The 21,480-nt window shown below is 38.6% G+C and overlaps 1 long non-coding RNA gene across 1 annotated transcript; it reads left to right on the forward strand.

Moving 5' to 3' along the window:
* The first annotated feature begins 20,634 nt into the window (after positions 1 to 20,634).
* Positions 20,635 to 21,186, forward strand: LOC122488984. Its single transcript, XR_006298795.1, has 2 exons — positions 20,635 to 20,671; positions 21,138 to 21,186. It is a non-coding gene; the product is annotated as an uncharacterized LOC122488984 (long non-coding RNA).
* Positions 21,187 to 21,480: the final 294 nt, after the last annotated feature.

The following is a 21,480-nucleotide window of genomic DNA, read 5'->3' on the forward strand; positions in this document are numbered from 1 at the left end:
GTGTGAGATGGAATCAGTGGAACAGGAGGGGGCCAATTAGTGCAGGTTATGATATGTCAGGCTAAGATTTTGAAATTTAATTGAATAAGCATCACAGATCCATCATATGTTTTCAGGAAGGTAGTGAATGAAAAGCAGTGAATGAACTTGAGGGGAAAATTATTCTAGTAGCAGTATGAGTTGATATTTCCCACATGGGTGAGAGAATGACAAAGATCCATTGAAGAACTTCTCTATTTGTTATAGCTGAATTGCAGTTAAAATAAAACAATAAGATAGCTCCAGTGCATGGAATATCAAAGATAGCCTACTGTTTAAAAAGCAATTTTCAACCTAACAGTGAGTTTACCAATATCATGAAGGCTTATCCTTCCCTTCCCTCTCCATCCTCTGTTTTCCAACCTTTCATTATTTCTCTCTCTATTAAAAGGCTAAGAAAATACAAGGCAACAGATACTTCTCATAGAACCAAAGAGTGGCTAGAGAGCTGTCATATAAGGACAGGAATGAAATTAGTGAGTTCAGTTGAAAAGTCAACTGATTAAAAAAAACATCCATTTGAAACTTATTCTGTGTAGGATCATCTCTTGGCACTTACTGACTATAAATTTCCAGAAAGGAAGAGCTAGATTTCATGCTCAAGTGATACCTCTCATTGTGAAAGCCTAGTCGAGCCAAGACTATATTTCTGACAGTGGCAAGAAGAAAGTCTTGTGTCAGAATAAGGAGGGTTACTCTTTGCATTAATATGTAAAAGTTTGGAGAAGTGGCCTGGCCAGGTTTATGTTCCATTTTAATCCACTCTGCAACTATTTCCCAGCTCTGTTGGATCAGAAATTTGTTATCATCATTCAGATCCCTCATGCCTACCCAGCCCAGGGCCTGGCAGGCAGTAGGGGCTCAGCAAATGTTTATGAATGAACTATATATTGTACTGTATGACTTCCTGGGAAAACCTTTTCTTTCCCATCTTGAAATGTCTTTATTCAAACTTTCGAGAGTGTAGCCTGGTAATCTTGGAGGGATTATTAGGGGAGATCTTCTTCCCTATCTAATGGTTCTAGTCTGTGTATTCTGCTTATTAGACATGGTGATTTTCTGGGGCCCCTGGGTGGCTCTGTCGGCTGAGTGTCCAACTCTGGCTCAGGTCATGATCTCATGGGTTCGTGAGTTCGAGCTCCACATTGGGTTCACTGCTGTCAGTCTGTCTGTTTCAGATTCTCTGTCCCCCTCTCTCTACCCTTCCCCCACTTGCACTCTCCCAAAAAGTAAATAAATATTGAGAAAAAAAAGTCATAGTATTTTTCCTTTTTGTCTTGTGGTTCTAGATGGAGTAACTGATTACTTTCTTTGGCAACCTTAGCCATTTATCCCTTTCAGTTTAGTCCAGGGGTCAGCACATTTTTCTGTAAGGTTACATAGCAAACATATTAGGCTTTGCAGGCTATAAGGTATCTCAGAACTATCCAGCTCTGCTGCTGTAGTGTGAATGAAGCCTTGGACAACACAGAAGCAAATGGGCATGGCTGCATTCCAGTACAACTTTATTTACAAAACAGTCAGTGGCTGCATTTGTCCTGTGGGCTGTAGTTTGTTTACCCAATTTAGTCTTTATGGCACACGGTCCATAATTCAGCGTTTTGAGTATTCTGATATTTCTACTCTTCAACCTTTAGCTGGGATCTACTCTTTTCTTTCTTTTTTGTACCAGCCATCACTTTTATATCACTGTTTTGCCACCCAGCATCTTCATTGTCTCATTATCAAATAGTTGGAGTAGGTTTTTGCCAAACATTTTTGTCTATGTACTCTAGGCACTCAGTCCTTTCAGCACACCTCCTACTCTGTCCTGTGAAAGTCAGTGTTTCTACAAGAGCAGGTGATTCTGGCACATAACAATACAGAAATAGACAATGAAGTTTGGCCACTTCCTCACTGAAGCTGTCACTGATCTTTTGAATTGTTTTAACAGAACATGATCTTGCATTTCTGTTACAGTCAGTAATTGAGCTTCACTTGGCTCTCCTGAGCCTCAAGGCATTTCCTTCATATTTTTGACCTTATCTCAAGAACTAAGGGTCGTAAGTGGCAATTTACCTTCTCTCAGTTGCCTTTGTCTGAGCTAGTTCCTATGTTTTATGCTTTCCAAGAGAAGAGAAAATTATGTAGAGTTAGTGGTCATTAAACCATCTTCCACGAGGTACCAAGTTTCTTTGAATCATCTGCAGGAGGCTCTTTGAATGCTAATTTCCTTATAGAAAAGCTGTTCCTGGGGTCCCTGGGAGGCTCAGTCGGTTAAGCGTCAGACTCTTGGTTTCTGCTCAGGTCATGATCTCACGGTTGGTTCCCGAGTTTGAGCCTCTGTGCTTACAGCACAGAGCCCACTTGGAATTCCTGTCACCTTTCTCTCTGCCCCTCCCTGGCTTGCTCTCTCTCTCTTTCTCTTTCTCTCTCTCTCTCTCTAAACAAACAAACAAACAAACAAACATTTAAAAAAAGGAAAAGCTGTTCCTTTCATTACTATCAAGGAATGTCAGAATGAGGACCATAAATATACACTGTATAATGGAAACTTCACAGCCTAGAAGACAATTAGAGTATGGGATTCCTCCAGATTATATCAGCCCTACACATAGAATCATGACAGATGTTACCTCAGGAATCCTGTGTTTTCCAGCTTTCCTTTGGTCCTGCTTTCCTACTCTTACTTGTAAACGTAGAGTTGTTCCAGAAACCGATGTATACTTTGCCACAGGCTCCTGTTTAAATGTTATCTGTACTATTACTTTCTATTTTTCTCAGGCAGTCATGGTTGATCCACCTCCCCCAGGAATAAGAGGTCTATTTATAACACTGCCTAACCAATATGTTAAAAGAAAGCTTATTAAAATGCAAAATGCTGTTCCCAAAGTAATGGTAGTTTTATTGCTTTAGATGTATAAAACAGGTTGATTAAAGAATAAAGAAATGAATTGTGAGGAGAAATTATAACCTGTCCTTCACAATGGAGAGGAAAAAAAAAACCCTTTTGCTTTTAATTGCTAGGATTATCAGTGAATGGTTGTTTTGGCTAAAACAAATTAACAAAAAATTTTTTTAAAAATCTTCATTGAATACAGTACTGTATATAAGTACTGTATAAGCTCTGTGGTCATTGAGCTAAACTCTGGACAAGGGATTTAGCCATGTGTATTTTGATTCCCAACTCAGTCACATGCATTTCTTGGCTCCCACCTTTTTGAACCCCTTGGCTTTCTCATTTGAAGCTTATTTATAAGCAATGGGAACCTCATACATTTGCTGTTGAAGGAATCAATAATTTGAGGTCCTAGGTCTTTCCAAATTTGGCCATGTTGTCTTGCAAAGCTGGCAAATTCTGCCAATTCTGAGAAACTAGTCTGAAATACTAGATTTAGAGATGGCTGAGGGCATTTCCCATTTCATTAACATTTAAAACACATTAAGGACTAGTAATAAATATAGCACAGTCAATGGATTTCTGTTCCAACTTGAGAGGGGAGGGGGGGTTGTGGGGGACTTCCTGCTCTTGAAGAGTGATAAGGTAAGAGAAGGATCCTACAAATCCCAGATCTCAAAATAGGAATGTTACACCCGGAAGAAAGTTGAAAAAAATCTTGTTAAAAAAATTGTCTTACAGCTGATGTAGATGTTATTATGAAAAATTTAAAGCTGCCTTTTGGGCGTGGGAGAGTGGGGAGGGAGAAATGTAGTAATCCCCCTGCTGTTTCTCTTGGCCCTTGAGAGAATGGCAAAATAAACACACCAGGGTCTGTACACAGAGGCTGTCAGCAGTCTGGGCACTGTGCAGGCCACATGTGAAGGGAGTTTGTAGCACAGAGAAGTGAATGAGTCTTTGTTTCCATAATTCTTTCAAAGATGGAAAGAAAGGAGAAAAATTATATTCTTGCATCAGAGAACAAATATAAAAGCTAACAGTAGATACAGGAGTAGACTATGCGGAGACCATGATTAGGGTTTAAATTTAGTCTGATCTCCTTTTCTTAGCTACACTCTCCCATTTTTTTAAAACATTATGAGGCAAAGGGACAGAGCACATAAATTTAGTTGACGGAGGAAAAAAAACATTCTTGTGTTTTGTGTTAACATTAAATCCAGGGCAACAGCTCAACGAGTATCAAGTAATCTGTCTCTAAGGCAGTGTCAGGCTACGTGAACAAGGTGGCAGGGTCTGGTGGCTCAGTATTCTGAGTTGTACACAGCCTAAGGAGGAGGCTCTTCTCACAACAGCTACCATGAGGCGTGATTGGAAATGACAGGCAGCGAAATTCAGAGGACCTGAATTACATGGTCTGATCTGATTTGACTAAGCCCCTATTCCGTATACTCAGCAAGGATATGCATACTTCAGGGAAGAAATGCCTGGCTAATTAATGATAACTCACTCAACATGCATTTCCAATGACATTACTTTTGTTGAACCCTCACTATAGCGCGATGCTTCTTCCTGATCTCCTGTGATTAATAATAGCTATCAGAAATAAAACTTCAAACTTTATATATTCACGTAATGAAGTCCTTCAATGAGTTTGATTCCATTTTTTTAATTGTATAGAGTAAGTTAGGTGACGTACTCAAGAGCACACATAGCCGTTAAATGCCGGAGGTAAAATTAGAGACCAAACCAACCGCTCTGCAATAGTGCCTCTCTTCTGAAATGCCACTTGCTCTTTTCTCCACCATATTTAAAACGTGCTGAAGTTTCTACATAGTAGGCAAAAAAAAAAAAAAAAAGACAAGCTCTCTATATGTTCCTTGAAAAGTACCCCTCCTCGCTCAGTGTGCTTAAAAGTTGTCGATACCAGATGAGTGCAAGAATGAGCCCTGCTCTCGAATTTCCCCTTCCTCCCACAATAAGAGGTTTTTTTGTTTGTTTGTTTCTTTTTTTTCTTTTTTTTTTCCAACTCTGAAAACTGGAAAAGTGAGTTTGGTTAAATAGTGATTCCATTCTTGGGGGAGGGTGGTGAACAAGAATGAAAGGCAGATGCTTCAGTGCCTTAGGCAATGTCGTTACTGTAGTGATGCTGTCATTGTGGTTTCCATCAAAACCTGAGGTTTTTGACTCCTAGTGCTCAAGAGCTTGATGTCACAGAAAATATACTGACATGTGAGAAGAGCCGTCTTTCCTTTCCCTTGCCTGCTTCTTACCCCCCTCCCCTTTTTGACAGTAAATTTGGGGAGGCTTGTGGTATATTGAAGACGTTGCTGCAGAGCTCTGGTTGCTGATAGAGAACCTTTGGCTTGTGGGCTCATTGCAGACTGTGTGAGCACAGCCTTTAGAGACCCGGGCCAACTGTAATCAAAAGGCCGTCTGAATGAGTTCCACTGATGCTTCCAACCACTTCTTGGACCAGTTGTAGAATGACTTAGACTTGGGAAGAATAAGGGAATTCAATAGCCCATGAGTGGTTGTATTGAGTTTACAACTTTCAGAAAGATAACCTGAGAGAAGAAGAAGAAGCAATAGAAAGTGATCTTTATTCCTATAGGTAGACAGTGAATAGGTCACTGGTTCAGGCAAGGCAGTAATTCTGGACAGAACTTACCCAATGTGTGATTTATCACTGTCAGAAATAAAAAATTGCCTTTGCATTTATCATTCTACCTCCTTAGTCTATTACATCGGAAATTCACAACCTTTTTTTAATACTTCCCACTCCTGCTTTATAAAAACTGTAGTGGCTAAGCAATTTTCTCTATGCTAACCCCCAGTAAGTTGAGAATATACATGGCAGTTGGGATAGAAAAACACACAATTCCATAATGCTAGCAACATCTGCATATCTCAGCATCTTTGTGATGACATTGAGCTACCAAAGGACCTGTCTTTGTTCACCCAGCTGTTGATTTCTTGCCAGAAGGACATTTCACCACATTAATCCCACTGATGACCTGTCTGTGTAGATGGATTTTTAATCCATTGATTTAAAAAAAAACAAAACAAAAACCAAAAACGACCAAATAGCTCTATTGATAGCCATTATATAACTCCATATTTCCTAGTTCTTAGCAACATAGTTCACATTCTTTAAGATCAACTAAAACTAGAAAACAAGTCTAATATTGTTTAGTATATTTTCCAATATATCTAGGTTCCTAATAATAATTCTATAAATTAAGAAAACTCATATATGTGTTAACAACTTTCAAGATCCAAACATATGAATTCAACAATAAAAGTGTTTGAGTTTAACAAAGTGTTCATGATAAGTATTTAGATCCATGAAACGCTCAGATTAACTGCTGAAACAAGCTTATGCCTTATCACATAAGATTACAATTTAGCAGTACACTGTAACCGTCAGACATTATGAAACGTTTACTCCTAACTATGTCTGTTTGATGGATATTGCCTATGTCCGGTGTATGATTCTACATTACTAGACAGAAGAAACCCATGTACTCAAAGCCAAAATCTATAACGTGACTTTGACTTCTCTTAGTGAAAAGCTTTGAGGAATAAATAATAGTAATAGAAAATGCATTCTGAGTCTATGTTGTAAGTGTGAAGAACAAAGAGACTATTTTGAATGCAATCACATTTCCTTTCAGTTGTGGTAAAGAGTGTCACAGCTGGGTTGAAGTCTTGTTAGCTCTTGTGTCATACAGAAATAATGTTTCTATCAGAACATGTCTCATTTTTAAAAATATGTGTGTTAACTGTAAATGTTGGCAGACTCCTGTCTTAAATTGAGCAACAAACTAGTTTTCACAACTAAAGAATTATAGGATTCTTTAGAAGCAAAATTTATTTACTTTAGTTTCTAGATCAGGTAAAATAAAGTTCCCATGAGTTCCTTTAATGGTTTGGGCTGTTTGTTTAATTAATATTCCTATTTTTCAATTAACCGAGAAAAACAAATACTTTGACACATATCTGGCTCAAATTGATGATGGATGACCTAATAGGTGAGAAGTAAAGTATGTGACAAAAGGTGGCAAATAAGAATTATTTATTCTGCCACTAGCTCCATATGTAGCTATTAGAAATTCATTAGATTAAACTTTGATATAAAGACCAAAAATGAGAGTTATGAACTGATTTCTACTTTAAATGTTGGAAGAAGGTACATAAGGAGAAGAAAACCTGGACTTGTTAATTATTTACGAAGTACCATGAGACGTTCTGTAAGCCAAAGTCATGAGTATGATTTCTCTCTTAATAAATAAAGTATCATGTGATTGATCTATATGTTGTCATCAAACACAGACATACATGTTGGTGACAAACCAAATGCAAGCACACATCTCAATGAGTCACCATTAGCCCTCTTGCCAAACCTAAATTTTTTGTTGTATTAATTTTGTGTGAAACTGATCATTAAGTTTGGTTTTCCTTCTAGTTCTGGGTTGGTTTCCTCGATTTCTTTTTTTTTTAATGTTTATTTATTTTGAGAGAGAGAAAGAGAATCCCAAGCAGGCTCTGCACTATCAGCATAGGGCCTGCTGGGAGTCTCAATCCCACAAACTGTGAGATCATGACCTAAGGTGAAACCAAGATGCCCAACCATCTGAGCCACTCAGGCGCCCCTGGTGTTGTTTTCTTTTTTAGTTGTGACTAACATCATGCCAATTTGAGTTTTTATAAAGGATATTCTTTTCTACTCAAAATAATAAAAATTTTCAAAATACTTTTGAACCTCAAATAACTTTTTAAACTCCATATTTTGTGCTGTGTGGGCTGGTAATCAAGAATTCCCAGAGGACACAGGTATAGTTTTCTTCTACTGTTCCTGAGTTATCAGCAGAGAACAGCTTGGGAGTTATTTTCCTCAGCCCTTTTTCTAAGATGAAAAAGATTTTATAGAGTGTTTAACTAGACCATGATCAGTTGATCCTGAATATAGTAGCTGTAGTGCCTTTCATTGCTTCTTCAAAATTCCTTTGCTTGGCTCTGTTGACCACAAAGCTGAGAATGCAACCCCCCTCTCCATTCCAGTAATGAGCAGGTGATGATGGCACATTGTGTTACCATGGCAATTGTTCACCATCTAGTTCATAAGGCTGTTTTCCCCTTCCTTCCTTTTTTCCCTCCTTCCTTCTTCTTCTTGTCTCTCTCATTCCTTCTCCCTTTTTCTCTCTCTCCCTTTCTTTCTTTCTCTTTCTTTCTTTCTCTTTCTTTCTTTTTCTTTTCTTTTCTTTTCTTTTCTTTTCTTTTCTTTTCTTTTCTTGCCTTCCTGCCTTCCTGCCTTCCTGCCTTCCTGCCTTCCTTTTTCACGTTTTCTTCTCTTTTTTGGAAAATAACAAATTGTGAGAAATACAGATTTGGGTGCTCAAAGACCTAATTTCAATAGAAAGCCCAACGATTTATTATAATTTCTCTTAAAATTATATTCTAATGTTTTGAGCTGTTAACTCTGTGTCTTCTTTACCATATAAAATACCTGGTTACTTTATTTAGAAACATAAACTATGAGTTGATATTATGGAACTCGCCTTTTTTTCTTAGCTAAAAATATTTGATAGATTACTCTGAAATAAAAATGCTACCTGAGTGAAAAAGCTGAGGGTGCTGAGTTTTCATCTGACAATGAAGGTACTTAAAAAAGGTATTTAACTTTACATTTGCTTATCTGTATAAGTAGGGATAATACAGATGCCTAATGATTATAAAAAAGCTTTGATGGCTCACATGAAAGAAGATAGCTACATGCTTTAGAATTAAATACTTAAAATGGATATAATTCCATTACTCTTCATTATTTCTTTGTGAAGTAAATGTGTTTCAGGAAGTATGAGGCTGTCTTGCAGACAAATATAATAAAGCATAGAGTTGTTAATGGACTTGGGAAATTAATAAGAAGCCCAAACATAAACCCAGGTTTGCTGAGTTTTAATTCCTTTCATTAACTTCTTTCCACAATTTCTGATATTCCTTATTTTGTGCTTCACAAAGGAGAATAATGAGAATACATTTTTGCAAAAGTAAGGTGTGTTTATTGCACTGTTAGGTCAAAATCCTCTCATCATATCTGTCTACTTCTTTTTTTTTTTTTTTTTTTAATTTTTTTTTCAACGTTTATTTATTTTTGGGACAGAGAGAGACAGAGCATGAACGGGGGAGGGGCAGAGAGAGAGGGAGACACAGAATCGGAAACAGGCTCCAGGCTCCGAGCCATCAGCCCAGAGCCCGACGCGGGGCTCGAACTCACGGACCGCGAGATCGTGACCTGGCTGAAGCCGGACGCTTAACCGACTGCGCCACCCAGGCGCCCCCATATCTGTCTACTTCTGTTTCAGAAATGCTTATGTAACTTATGAAAAATTCAAATCTCTTTGATCCTTGGTTTCCCCATCTGAGCACTTTTATGACTTACGAATAACACAGAGCTTTTATGTTATAATAATATCTACATCATAAGACATTTTATGAGTATTAGATTAAATAAGGTAATAGATGTAAAAATGCATTTCAAACTCCAAAGAGTTTTATAAATTGAAGACCTTATTTATGAAGGTACTCTGTGGCCAGAGTATAGGGGGCTTTAAACATTAGGTTTACAAGTGTTGACTTACTTTTTGGGCAGTGGGGAACCTTTAAAGTTTTTAGAAAAGGCAGTACAAAGTCCAAGGAGAGCTTGAGGAACATGGATATAGCAGTAGCCTTTGTGATGAATCAAGAGATGAAAAGACCAAATGAGGAGCGTGGGGTGGGGTGGTTAGAAGACTAGTTCAAGTGAGAGGTAAATAAGAGTTGAACCAGCATAATTACAAGAATAAGAATAAGAATAAGAAGAATAAGAATAAAAAATATGTACAGATAGAATCTATGGAATCAGCTAAAGAATGAAGAGGTGGGTTAAGAAAGAATAACATGGCGTTAAGGGTTGAATCTCAGCTATAGGAGACAAAAATTAAGGAATTTAGGAGATGGGGCTGGGTATTTGTAAAAGATGGAATACCAATTTCAGTGTATGTTGACTTTGAGGACTTGTCAGAGCATCACGTTGGGTGCTAAGAAGCGTTAATGAAATCAGGAAAGCAGTCAGAGGATAAAGTGGTCACAAAGTAAGGAGTCATTTGCAAAGAAGTAATAATAAGAGCCCTGAGAATAAAGAACTTTGATGAGAAAGATACTATAGGTTCAGAGGGCTATATAGTCTCGTAATAAAAGGCGGTGAGAAACTGAGGCTCCAGAAAGAGGGTAGAAGGCAGGGTAAGAAAAATTTTAAAAAAAACAAAAACGAAAACAAAAACAAAAAACAAACAAAAAAAACCACTAAAAGAATATGGCAACATGGATGCCAGTGAATGGGAGAAGTTGAAATTTTCATAAAAATATGCTGTCCTATACTTTAAAATATTTTATTAGAGACCACTAAGGAAGGGACTGTGAATAATTAGGAATGGAAATTTTGAGAAGATACTTGGCAAGGCTTAGGCGGGTTGGAATTGTGTTTGTCATCTTCAGTGTATCACCCTCACCCGGTAGAGACCTCATATTTATGAACAATTTAATAAATATTTCTGTGAATGAATGAAAGATGAAAACCAGATTTTGAGAGCTTAATAAGGGAACTGGTAACAGAGAATTTAAAAAATTAGAAAATATAGACTGCTTTTCTAAGATAATTGCAATGGTGCAAAAGGTTGTATCATGGGCACAGGTTACTACTGATAGCCAATATTTATTTGTAGCTTACTCCTTCTTAGCAATCTTTCTTAGGGAGGCATTATTTTTATCTCCATTCTAAAGTGGAGGAAACTGAGGCATCAAGAGATTAATGTTAAGCTGAAGGTCACAAAGCTGGTCGTGGAAGAAGCTAGGCTACATCTGATTATATCACTTCTCTACTTAAAATTCTTTGATAGCTTACATGTTGAATCATTAGCATCTGCCACAGTGTGTGGCACACTGAAGTATATATTACCTTTCTACTGATGGAGAGACCAAAACACAGAAATCAAGTCATTTGCCCAAGATCACACACATTAGTGGTGGAGACAGTTTAAATCCAGGCACTCTGATCCAGATCCCCTGATCCTATTCATTGTATAACACCATCTCAAATGACTATATTTGACATGAGTCCTAGACATGAGACATTGAGCCTAGATGGGGTATTAACAAAAATCAGAATAAAAGCTGATAAATTGGGAGAGAATAGAACAAAGAATAAAAGCATTTCATTATGAATAGTAAGTCTAGTAGGGATTGACAGAGGGAGAGCAGTGGTAGATTATCCACGTTCTTGGAGGAACAGTGGTTCTGAGTGATGCTGAGGTCTGGGGTGGGTTGTATTAGTGGGTGAGTGAAGATAAGTGGAAATGGAGATCACTAACATTGATTATTTGAAGACTTATGGGACTAAGGTTAAGAGGGCAAGTGAGAAGAACTTCATGAAACAAATCTAGGCGAACGAGACATCTTTTCCAGGTGGTGTCTCAGAATTATGATATGTACATTATGTATCAATGATAGAGTATGCTCCTCTTGGAATTTATCTATGGATGTTAATCCTATGTTTACTTCTTCCAATTCTACATCTGTGAGTTGAAAGAATTTCTAGATGGGAATTCATAGCATTTTCTTTTTAAAAAATCTACAAAACTTGGTCCCCAAACTTGCATGTGGTCAATATTCAGTATACGTATGCATAATGGAGATTGTGCCTAGAGCGAAGGCTCCCCTCTATTCTGAGAAAAACATTACATCACGTACCCTCCATTCATTCATCCTTTCTTAAGGGATGTTGAGGAATGATTTTCTTAAGGGAAGTCATTTGAGGGACATATTTTCAGTTGAGCTGGAATGGATTTGGCTTGGAATTTTAACTGTCAAGGTTGAAGATCTCATGGGTAACAGAAGACACCATATGTTCTGGTACTCTATTCAAAATAGGACTCCGCTCGAGCTTATTATCATGCAACAGCACTACTTCAAGGCCTAAGCTAGAAAAAAGAGAAGTCCTTTCTATTGCTCTGAAGTTTCTTTCAATGTTTCCTTGATGAAACAACCCCATTTAACCTATAATTATGGCCATTGGAATTTGAACTTTGGTAAGAAATGTAGTAAGGATTAGTAGTAGCTGAAACTGAAAAGACATAGCCTCACTCTAAGGAGGGAACTGCATTTGAGATTCATTGTTCTCACAGGCTGGACGTTTCTCCTTTCAAATACACACATCTGCACACATGTACCTACATAACCTTTCCTCGATGAAATTTCTCCTTAAAAATTGACATTTTTCAAAGGCAGACTGCACATCAGGATACATATAGGACCCACTGAGAGATAAAACATAACTCCTCTCTAACAGGGGACATTTCTTTAGGTTCTGATTCATTACTGGTTCAGTAAGTTAGGGAAAGAGACAATAAAAGGCAAAAAAAAAAATGAGCTATATTTTCACATAACAGTCAACTTCCATAGACGTTTGTGTCCTTCCTCAGAGATTTTTTTTTCCTCTTTGAAACTTTTGCAGATACAGTTTTTTAGCTGTGCTGTATTAGCCTCAGTGATAACCCAGTGAGGGTCAGTCTACAACTGCCTCTTGGATTACAAGAGAACAGAAGTTAGAGTTGTACTAATAGCATGCAGGGAGTTCAGTGCTTTCGGCTTTGAAGCCTATCTGTCAATTTTTCTTAAAATACACACGTACATACACTGCCTTCGGTCCTTTCGCTCCCTGATTAATGTGGCTCTGTTCCTCTAAGGCTAACACATGCTGCACTTGCCTTGTTTCTAGCAGCACAGCCCCTCTGGTATTGCCCGAATTATACCTGGTTCTTTCCGACAAATTATTGTGATGATTAAGAAAGTTTGATGATATATCATTTTTTAGATTCCAGACCTCCTGTCAGATAATAGAGTCAGAAGCGTAGGGCTGCTGCAGTTATTCCATATCAATGCTCTGAGTTCAAATAAAGTGTCAGGATGACTAAGTACAAGGGATTTGTGGAATGCTTTAATGTTGCCTCATTTCAAATCACTTCATAAGCAGCCTGGTAATGAGCTCAATAAATTCTGTTGGAGGAGGAAAAAAAAAAAAAGCCCTGTATTCACTACAGAAAAAGTAGGTTGCTATTTTATAATTAGGCCTCTGGGCTGGTGGGAAGGAGTCTTATTTCCTGTTTGAAATCCACTTTGTTAGCTCTGTGATGTGGAGATGGCTAAATGAGTATGAAATATTATAATTAAGGACATCACAAGCTGTTTATCTTATCAGCAGTGTTTTTCCTTAAAGGCTGCCTCATTGACCACTTGTGTATTATAACCACTTTTTTTCTGTGCTTTGCCAGTTGTAACCAACAGAGGTTTATCTGGCACTAAGGGGCAAAAAAGGAGATATGAACAGCCAGCCCAGCAACCAGAAGTTACGTGAGGGACCTAAATTGCTTTATTTCGCTCTGATCGGGCATTCTTTTCATTAACTGCAATAAGCTGTTTGTTTATGAAATAAACAAGTTTATGAGAACTTGGCTAAACCTGGTGACAGTGTGCTGCCCAGGGCCAGACTGTGAGGTGCTATCTTGGGCATCCCGCTAAGCAGCATGTTTTTGTTTTGAAGCTAACACAGAAACCCAATCCCACTTTGGAAAATGAGAACTGGTTTATTATTGATTGGGTGGAAAGCAAGTGGCCACATCTGTAATCTCCACTGTGATTTGAAAGGCTCTATATTAGGATAATCTTTTGACCTGCCAACTTTCTTGTTTTCATTCAATAGTGGGAGGGTGAGTCCTGGTCCCCTATAATAGACTGAAATGACAATTCTCACCAGGTTCTGCTGCAAAGGTCTGGATAGTAGTTATTTGCCTGATAAGCCATTTGGCTGAGCTGAAAGATCAATTCATATATTCACAACACCTTGCCCTAGTGTTGATTTCTGAAAGGTCCCATTCTCAAAAAACATAGTAAAAGTCTAAGGTGTTCCTAAGGATAGACTCAGTATACCTGGACATTCAGCATTGGTTGGCCCTTGATGAAATGATGGACAAGGTTTTGGGTGACAAGTTTTCCTTCTGAATTTCATCCGCAAACCTGCCTTGACCCTAAAATCTGAAAGTCCCTTCCATATTCATATTGTCTCTACAAATTCTCCATCAAAATCCTTTAAAGAAAGTATATAACAAAGAAGTTTACAAAGAAGTGGCAACTTAGTCACATTAGAAGTATTAAGACTGTCTGATACGGTTTTATGTGATGCCCAAGGCCACTGCTTATCATTATGCTCTTTGTGAACTGCCCCCAAACATCAAGCCAAGGGGTGAATGGAGAATGAAATATGGCATCACTCAATTTACCCATCCCCGCATCTTGGATAGGTTTGGATTATCCTGGAGGAATGGGTGACTTTCTATAATTCATGGCCCACAGAGGGTACCTGTGGCTAATGTGTCCAAAATTGCCTCATATATTGGACAGGGGCCCCATATTATTTCTCCCAAAGAAAAAAAGAAATGAATGTGTCATTATAGCCTTTTTGTTGTCATAGACATTATTTGAATACTAGGGGTCCTGAAATAACCTCATGTAGACAGAAGCTGGCTTTTCCTATGCACACAATTATTAAACAAACATTTGCATTGATTGTATGAAATGCCAACATTGAACTGCAGCCATGATCTAGAATGGGGGTTGACATTTTTGTAAAGTGTCAGACATTAAACGTTTTAGGATTTGTAGGCCACAAGGTGCCTATCATGACTGCAACTCTGCTGTCATAGCAGCAAAGCAACCATAGACAAACGTAAATGAATGAGTATGGCTTTGTTCCAATAAAACTTTACTTATGGATGCTGAAGTTTAAATGTCATGTAATTGTCATATGTCACCATTTAAAAATGTAAAAACCATTCTTAGGTTGAGGGCCATACAAAAAATAGAATGTGTGGGCTGGATTTGGCCTGGGGCCAGTAGTTACATGATCTCTATATCCCTATTGTAGAATAGATTTCAAGTAGGAATCTTCCTAACCTGGGGGCTGGGCTGGGGTGGGGGCAGGCTCCCTCTGCATGAGCGTTTTAACCCCATCGACACACTGCTAGACACTGTTGGATGGTCAGAAAAGAGCATGACAAAAAGATGGCATTTCTAAAAGCCTTAATCTTGTAAATTTTAAACGCATTGAGTTGTTTTTAGCTAATAAAGCACATCAAATACCATTGAAAGGCAAGAGGGGGTAACCACGAATTGAGATCTACTCATTCAGAAGTCATACTAAGTGCAACACAACTGCTGAGTTTTGTTTGGTATCAGCAGAATCCTTTCACTCGTTTATTCACTAATTGGTTCAGCTATTCAGTGCCTACTGTGTGGAGGGTCCATGAGGATCCTTAAAATGGGGGAAGGTGCCAATCATGGGGGGTGTGGATGAAATCTTGAAAATTCCCAGAAGGAAAGCATTCCAGAGTCAGAGTGGAGCAGCTGGAGAAGGTTGGCCAACGGCCGCCAGCAGATGACCTGGCTTCTGGGTTTGCCCTGTGAGCAAGTATGGCATGCACCTTAGGAGAGGAAGAGGCGGAGCCCTGAGTGACAGCAGAATGTAAACAGCAACTCAAAGCCGCCCACCAACGCATAGCTTTCAAGGGTGCACATGGGGCTTTCAGCCACAGAAACAGATCTCAGCAGCTTCATCTTCTAGGAAGAAGGACAGTTACGCTTTGCATGCATATTTGGCGATGAGCATAGACTCAAATCTTATCCTGCTCCTCCTGAGATTTTTATATTTTTAACAAATACCTCTTTCCATCTGTAGTTGATTCATTGCTTTTTCCGCTATGCTTGATGTATTCATTATTTCCAGGACAGCTACTCTGAAGTAACACCCTATCAACACCCCCGCACCATCATTACCACCACCTCATACACAGATAGAATTCCTTGAAAGAGAAATCATAATTGCATCTTGGTTTTTCAATGGCAACATTAATTGAACTGAAAAAGATAAGAATTAATGTGGCTTATTACAGTCATCCGGAATTCTGGCACTCCCAGCTGAAATGAAATGCTTCTGGAAGTAAAAAAAAAAAAAATGATTCTGGCTCCAAAGTGCCAAAACATCTGGATGAAACCTGAAACATGAAAAATGAAGTCAGTTTCCCGATATTCTGTCTTCTAAGTGACAAGCATGTTATATTTACTGATTTAGCTGCCTTAAAACTTACATGAAAAGCTATCTAGAATTAAGGTAGTGACATAAATGTATTAACTCTAACATTGGTGGAGGTCTTTATATTTCCAAGATTTTTCACATGCCGTGTTTTACTAAAATTTCATAACTATGCAGCATAGTATTAACATCAATTCCATTGTATAGGTGTGGTGGCTGAGGGTGAAGGTATGAGGGGACCTGCTCCAGTTCAGGTGGCAGTAAGTCTCGGCAGGGACTGAGATTTCAGTGCATCTAAATCAGACATGCTTCTGGTTGTACAAAATTGCACTAAGCTCCCTACGTGAGTGTGGTTAGAGAAACTAAGCAGTATAAGTCAGAGTCTTTGATGGGTTGCTGTTATTTGCAGAGCCTTTTGTTGAGAACCTCACCTCAGTAGCCCACGATGTCTCTGTTACCCTTGCCCCCAAAATGTGAAAAACTGGACCAATATTTTGTACCTGCTGCCTTATGCTTCTCTTTCCCAAGAGCTTAAATGACGTGCATGTGGTTTAAAGTTTCTGAATATCAAAATGTTTAGCAAAGCCAATGTCTTCTATCGTATTAGGCAGACCTACCCTTTGCATTTGATGTAATAATTTATCATTATGGGCAGATGTATAATTATTATCATCCCTAATGAGACAAAGATGCAAATTTCATGTTTGATGTTAATCTGCCAAATAATTTAACGTTAGTTCAGTTTAAAAAATGGCATGGATCATACATCTGCTTAGTGGTCTGTGAGGGAAACCAAAGTGAATCTGATTGCAGCCCTGGCAGGATGGGCTACCCTATAGCCTCGTGGAAGAATGTTTATTTTTGAAAAAGGGAAAACGTGTTCATGAGAATGTGGTGATGCTTAACTGCTTTCCAAACTTAGAATAAATATTTACATAGAGAAAAGTCTCCAAACATTAAGGCAACTGTTTCATAAGCCAGAGAAATATTGCAGAGAGAGAAGGGGACAGAGGAGCCAAAGCGGGTTCTCCACTGACAAGCTGAAAGCAGTGAGCCCAATGTGGGACTCAAACTCACAAACTGTGAGATCGTGACCTGAGCTCAAGTTGGACACTCAACCGACTGAGCCACCCAGGTGCCTCTATGCACCTTCTTGTATCTCTGCTGATACATGTTAATATCCTGCAGGCTCTCTTCTGTCCCCTTTACAGGCTTAGACAAAGAAGATAAAAATCTTAATTAAAACAAAAGTGTCAAATCATATCCAGGAAAGATGCAATGTAGGTTCCCCCCACCCCCAATCTTCTATTCCATTCCCACATCCTGAATTCCACTTTCTCCACTGAGAAGCCCAAAGACTCGTGGCTGGTAAAGATATGAAATTAGATGACCTACATTCCTGTGAAAGTGGAGATATTTTCTGAAGTAAGTTGAGGTTTTGTGTGTTAAGTCATCAATTCACTCAACAAACATCTATTAGACATAGTAGCTGTGCTAAGAGCAGGTGAGTCTATCCACCCCACGTACCACCCCTAAACTAAACAAGCAAATTGCAGCCCGGATGGCTATGTTAAACAATGGAGATATGTTAAACAACTAAGATAGAGTATGATGAGAGATGTGCTCGGCAATATTAAACAATATGGGAGGCAAATCTAACCCAGACAAAGGAGAGTAGGGAGAAGGAGGGAAAGGCATATACTATTAATGAGGACCTTCTAACTGCTTGTCTCCCATCACTCTGGGGCTTCCCAGTGGGGGGCTCAAGTGCTGTTTCTCTTCTGCCCTGCCTTCTGCTGTCTGTGGTACCCTCTGGTCCTACGAGCAGAGCAGCAAAGCCCCTGAACTGTCACTGCCCAAGTCGGTAGAAGGAGCTGTCACTTTGGCCGTGTCTCCTATACTAGTGCTTTTACTTCAGGGACAGACAGAAGCCACCATCTCTGGTCTAGCAACTCACTGATACTGATCCAGCACAGGCCTGGGCACTGAATAAAGACTGCTGAATTAAACCAATTGCTGTTCCTGAGTTCCTATCATTCTATTCCATGCTTAAACCTGGCTGCAACATTGACCTTGAATGAAGACTCCCACCCCTGCTCACACTGTGGTCTGTTGCCCATGCCACCATCAGAGAAGCTGCGTGTTGGTACTTCTCCTCAAGGAAAACTGCCCTCCAACTTTTCCAGTTAGCTGTTTTCTCTTTGGAATCTAATGGGGTCTCGCCAGTAGGATCTCCCCCTCCTTGTAGTCAGGAGAAAAACCAAGCAAGGAAAGCCTCCCTTCTGATTGTGAAGCATTGTCTTTGGACACAAGTTGTGTGGTTTGATGCTCCCTTTCCAAAGATGAATTCATTCTCAACACTGTGTCTTAGTCTTTCCTACAAATAAAACTAACAGCTTTGTGAGCTAGTCCTCCACATCTGCACAGACACATGGGAATCTTCCAGAGAACACACTTTAGAATCAAGGTGTAAGGGGGGGGAGGACGGAGAAGAAAAAGAAAAAGTGCAGGACCATGGGGTACAAAACATTGACATGGGGAACAGAGGGTCATCCCTACCTAACTTAACCCTCACACACCTAACATTCCAGCTTCCCTGACTCAGCTTCCAGACAACTCTTTGCCCAAAGGGAATGGATACTCAGGGGAATGTCTGGAGGACACCCAAAGGCTGTGGGCCTTTTTGCCCCTTGGGTCACTGTGAAAACTGATGTGAGGCTGCCCTTAACCACATGAACAACAACAAAAAAAGGGCACATGAGATCTGGCAAACTGTGCACCCTTCAGGGTGATAAGAAAGAACAAGTATGGCTGGATATGGGGATTTTTCCTCAGGAGGTTTAACTTTTTTGCTAGTGTGACATTTAGAAAATACCAATATTTATGAATAATTTTTAATTTGGTGCTGAAAGATGGCTTGTAATTAAATATCAATGATTGCCTTTTAATAGAATATTTATTGATATATTTTTGTTCCCAATGGTTTCTGTTTCCAAATATCTAGAACCCCTGGCTTGGGTGACTCCTCTCATTTTAGAACTTATCCCTTTTAGGTTCCTCTGGAACACACAGTTTAGATGCACGATAGGTATTTGTCAAATTATATTGAATAAAATTTGGAATGATATCTGTTAACAGCTGAAACCCTTGGACATTTAAGGAACAGATCATAGTATCTCAGAGATATTTTAGCTGCCAAGTAGGAACATCCAGCTTGCACACAGTTGCTGTCTTTTTATTATTTCTCATTTTGTTGCTTTCTGTATGTTGTTGGCTACCTTATTAGTACCTCCTATTGGGAAATATTTTTCTTTAGCATAGTATCTTAATAACCATCAAGGTGGCTTACTCAGGGTTTCCTAATGCTCATCATGACCAGGAATTATAATGTGGTAAATATCATGTGGGCAAAGTGCCTGCATTTAAAAAAATCTATCACTAGCTGAATTTCTTTTACCTGTTATTTAGACACATTGATGATATATATAGTCTGTCTCCATTGAGAAATATGATTTCTGATAGATGGGAAAATCTTTTCTTATGGATTATAACTTGGCATAAGAAAATAAGACCCTTTAAAGAAATCCATACCTAAATTTGGAAGGCAGAGTTTCAAAATATTAAGACCATCAGTCAGTTTTCAGTAGTTCCTTGATGATGAAGTTCATTAGCCTGGATATATGGGTGAACGTCATCATAACGAAATTAATATTGTCTAAAACAATTATTGTTTCTTAGCAGCTTCTCTTTCAATTTGTTCACCTAAGTGAATATCTCACTGTCAAGGAAGCAAATCCACAGTTTCCATCTGTTTGGGCAGTGTGCAGCATTACAGACTATATATTTTAGATTCTCTGTTTTTGATTCTTTATTTACAATATGATTTTTATTTATGCAACCCTTATTTGAAAAATGTATAGTTATATTTATTTATTTTATCACCTTCATCTCACCCTTTGCACCCTTAAAAGCCTCAAAGCAGTTACAGCAATGCATACGATGTTATGTGATGCATACTTCATCACTTGGCAAAGCCATTAAGAATCTGCCAAATTAATTCAATGCTGATGAATTTTGGACAGATAGTAAATGCTTTTTATATTTGGGAACTTCTGCTGTTCATAATTTTGAGCTTTTAGGTCACTATGCCATTTTTTCCCACTAAGATAAGAAATCATCGTGGCAGGTAAGAGTTTGCAAATGGCTGATTATAGTCACTTCCTGATGATACTTGGGGGAGTCATTGCTGATTATCTTCTGCAAATCTTGCTTTCAAATTCTATTGACATTCAAACAGAATAGGCTATAAAGTCATTTGTGGTTATTACTCAATACCTTTTGTCTAATTTCCCTTCCCCATGTAGCCTATCACCCAGCAGGAGATCTTTTATGCCAAAACACTTAATTACTTCCCCCAAATCAGTGAAGGTTAAAAACAAAACAAAAGAAAAACAAAACCAACAGAAGAAAACAAATATAGCATATTTATAGCCTTTCACCCTGATTCATGATTTGTTTTTATCTGTTTGACTTTAGGCTACTTGCAGAACAGAAAGGAAGCTGCAGCTGTTTTGAAGGTACAGCAAAAATTTCAGATATTACCTCCTGTTCTCTTCCTAGGGCCCCACCATATTGGGGCGGGGGTGGTTCATAAGACCATGATTTGGGGAAGAGAGATACTGTGCTTATCACATGTGCTACACAACCTTGATGTGTCTGAAAGGTGCTTCTGTGTATGTGTGTGTATGTAAGGATATAGATTGAAAGAGAGCAAGCATTTTTGTCTGTCGGTATGCGTGCATTATATGTAAATGTATATGCATATGTGAAAATAAATAGAATATAAATAAATAAAATAATTCAATTAAACCTGTGCCCTCTGTGTACAAATGATGAAGACCTCCATCCTATATTCCTATCCGCTATTGGAAGCTTGGGTTTTTGTAGGTCTAGAGCAGATAAAGCCCACGGGATAAATGTAAATCTTTATTCTCCAATATCAGAATATTTTTCCTCAAATGGATTCTGTTTTTTTCCTTGCAGCTGTGGAGCTTTTCTGGATAAAGTTCAGGGACAACCTCATGACTAAAAGGTAAGACTTTTATTTTTAAATGAATATTTGCACCACCAGGCCCACCCATTAACAAAACCAAACTGTTTTGTGTTTCTCTTCTTTGCGATATACATAAGGAATTCATATGAATATTTCTATGAAAGGGGGAAGTTCCCCCCTTCTTTGTCAAGGCTTTTGCTTATAGAATACATTGTTGGTTTGGATGCTGTTATTGCTGCGGACCTCCCCGCCCCCTGTTTTTAGAAACACCATGCAACCCTCAGAAGGCAATACTTTAAGTGTGTTTCTACTTCACCTGTTAGAAGCTCTAAT

Source organism: Prionailurus bengalensis, chromosome B2, assembly GCF_016509475.1.
Source record: "Prionailurus bengalensis isolate Pbe53 chromosome B2, Fcat_Pben_1.1_paternal_pri, whole genome shotgun sequence".
NCBI lineage: Eukaryota > Metazoa > Chordata > Mammalia > Carnivora > Felidae > Prionailurus > Prionailurus bengalensis.